This window comes from Chironomus tepperi, unplaced genomic scaffold (genome assembly GCF_022539635.2).
Source record: "Chironomus tepperi strain 1889 unplaced genomic scaffold, CSIRO-AGI_Ctep_v1 contig_337, whole genome shotgun sequence".
NCBI lineage: Eukaryota > Metazoa > Arthropoda > Insecta > Diptera > Chironomidae > Chironomus > Chironomus tepperi.
Window position 1 is genome coordinate 2,360,253 of NW_027226459.1, and position 3,118 is coordinate 2,363,370.

The following is a 3,118-nucleotide window of genomic DNA, read 5'->3' on the forward strand; positions in this document are numbered from 1 at the left end:
TCGACCGTGTTCATACCTAAATTATGAAAATCCGATTAATTGTAAATTTTCACTCGATTAAATTTTATTTTAGGGATGCACAACAACATATTTTATTGAAAGATATATATTTTAAAGGAATCATACTCCGGAAGGTAGATGGAGTAGGAATATCCATAAATTTGCAATTTCCCTTACCCTTGGTTCAGCGTGACTTTTGCCCCAGTCCTGGATTAGCGTGACTCTTATTCCAACCCTGGATCAGCGTGACTCTTGTCCCAGTCGTGGATCAGCGTGACTCTTGTCCCAGTCGTGGATCAGCGTGACTCTTGTCCCAGTTGTGGATCAGCGTGACTCTTGCTCCAACCCTGAGTCAGCGTGACTCTAGCTCCAGCTCTGGGTCAGCGTGACTCTAGCTCCAGCTCTGGGTCAGCGGGACTCTAGCACTAGTCCTGGGTCAACGGGATTCAAACTCCAGCCATGGGTCAGCGTTTCTCTAGCCACAGTCCTGGGTCAGCTTGACTCTAGCCCCAAATCAGATTCAAGCAAATCGAACATGAATCCACAATAAAATCAACCTGGAACCCGATTATCATCCATTCTCACGCCATGTGCTTTTCGGGTTTATTGTCTTGACAGGATAAAAATTATTGCAGAATCCTTTTCTTTAAAAAAAGGACAAGGATGCTTGTGGAAGAGATGTTGTTTTTTATTTAAAATGGATAGTCATGCATATAAGAAGGAAAAGAAATCTTAGGATGCTACACTTGAAGGAGAAACTTTAAAGATGTTGTAAATAAGTTTAAGTAACATCCTTAAAGGTCAAGAAATATCAAGAGCATTTTTGTTGGAAAGTTAAAGAGCGAGGAAGCATGCTTTGTGCATTTTTTTGAAACATGTTTTGTGTTAAAAATGAAGCAATTATTCTTAATGTTTGTTGTCAGACTTGGGGGACGTTTGTAAGTGATGGGGATGATGTATTTAGATTGACTTGCTGGGGCGCACATGGGGACATAGTCGCATGGCCCATAATAGGTAATTTAGATCCTTTAGTTAGAGTTCTTACCTGCCGACTTCTATCCAAAGTGTAAACAGTCAACTAAAGACATTGTACTTGATATAGACGGATATAGGCAACAATTTGGACAAAGGAAGACATTTTGACGTACGCCTAGGTATGGCATGACATAAAGATGAGCCAGCATGATAATGCTTAAGAAGTTTCCAAAGGAACTTACCTGACAGCTCCGTCTTGAGTATCAGAAGCTAAAACACTTAACATTCGGAACTTGAAGAAGTTCTCGAAGAATAGAGCCGGCTTTGGACGTTCTCTCCACTCGACAATGTTTCCGCGTGCGCCCTAGCCAAGGAAGCAAGGAAATAATCTACTCACATCACTGCCAAACCATCCCCATATCATGAACAAAATTGAATGAGTTTGCAAAATATTAAGCCAATATTTTGTTCATGAAACCCATCCATAGCTCTTCTTTTTTTAAAAAATTCATTATCAGCTACTACATAACAAGCTCTTTAATATTAATTAGCAATGCAGTGGATGTTCCTCAATTAATTTTCATTACTCAGTGCAATGGCATAGCAATGTAAATATCTTTTTTTGTTCAAATTTAATAAATAGGTTTAATTAATCTCGATTTTTACTCCTAATTATCATGCTGTGTGTTTTATATTCATTATTTGTTGAATCATCATTGAAGACTATATTTAATATCATCATATTGAAGGGGGTAACATGATGGAATGTTTTTGAAGAATTGCTACTTTAAATTGTCATATCATATCTTTGATATGACTAAGCAACAGTGGCGTAGGGGTAAGAGAGACGGCCAATCGATCCTAGTGATTCGAGTTCAAATCCCAGGGAAATTTTAGTTGAATTTTGGGTGCTATTTCGCTGTTCTAGCCATGTCAACTCGGTTTGTGTGATTCGTAACATACAAATTGTGGTTAGGTTTATTGTATTGACCAGAGGTGGACAACATGTGTGCCACGGCTCACTAGTATGTAGTTACAAACTCTTGAAGATGGAAAGAATTTTATGTCGTGTACGGTTTCGTTCGAGGCTTACCACCAAGATGTGTCGTGGCAAATAAAAGGTTGTCCATCACTGGTTTTAATCTTGGGTCATCCAATGTGCACTGTTGAGAACCTATCATTCACAAACAGAACCCCAAATATAGTTTTCTCTACCTACGCTTCTAGCAGATCTAATCTAGTGTATTTCAGTTGATTTATGGCATTTCCAAAAATTTTAGCGACACACCAGGATGCCACAGCACACAAACTGCCCCACCATTCATCTAATCCAACAAATCTCCAAAATTTCTCATCATATTACCCCCCTCGACAATATAAACAACAAATTCCATTGACCTTTATCTGGGTTGAGCTTATTGATACAATTTACATTAAAATTATTCATCTACGGTTAAAAATAGATTTCGAATTCATAATTCCGATGAAGTTCAAAGGTGTCTGCAAATAGCCATGGATACAGCCAACTACATTGAAATAACGAGGTTTTAAAATAATAATAATCTGTGATGAAACTCTTTGTTGATTCAAATTGAAATCATGAGTAGTGCAATGGCTTTTATAGTTAATTAGTATGATGCAGTGGTGGACAACCTATGTGCTGCGACACACTAGTGTGTTGTCAACATCTCATGAGCAGAATGTCGTGTTTGGTTTCGGTTGAGACTCATGATTAAGGTGTACCGCAGCACACAGGTTGTCCACCACTGGCATAATACGATACGTCACCATTATGTCTACCGTTATTTGTTTGCAGACCAAACATAAAAACTAAATTGTAATTAAAAGTTTTTAGAATAATCATCAGCTTGCTTTTTATTGTGTTGCTGATAGCACAATAGAATCATGGATGCAATAAAAGGGAAGTTTGGTATGATTAGCATATGAATTGAGCATTCAATTAAGATAGAAATGATTTGATAACTTTTTTCCACGCTTTGCATATAAGCAGCTATGCAACTTCCGTAGTTAGGTGCAATAAGATCAATTATTATGATTGTAGTGAGTGGAATTAGCTTTTGTGGCAGTAGTAAAAAGCAATATTTAGTGTATAAATATGAACAAGAAAATTAAGTAGGTCGAA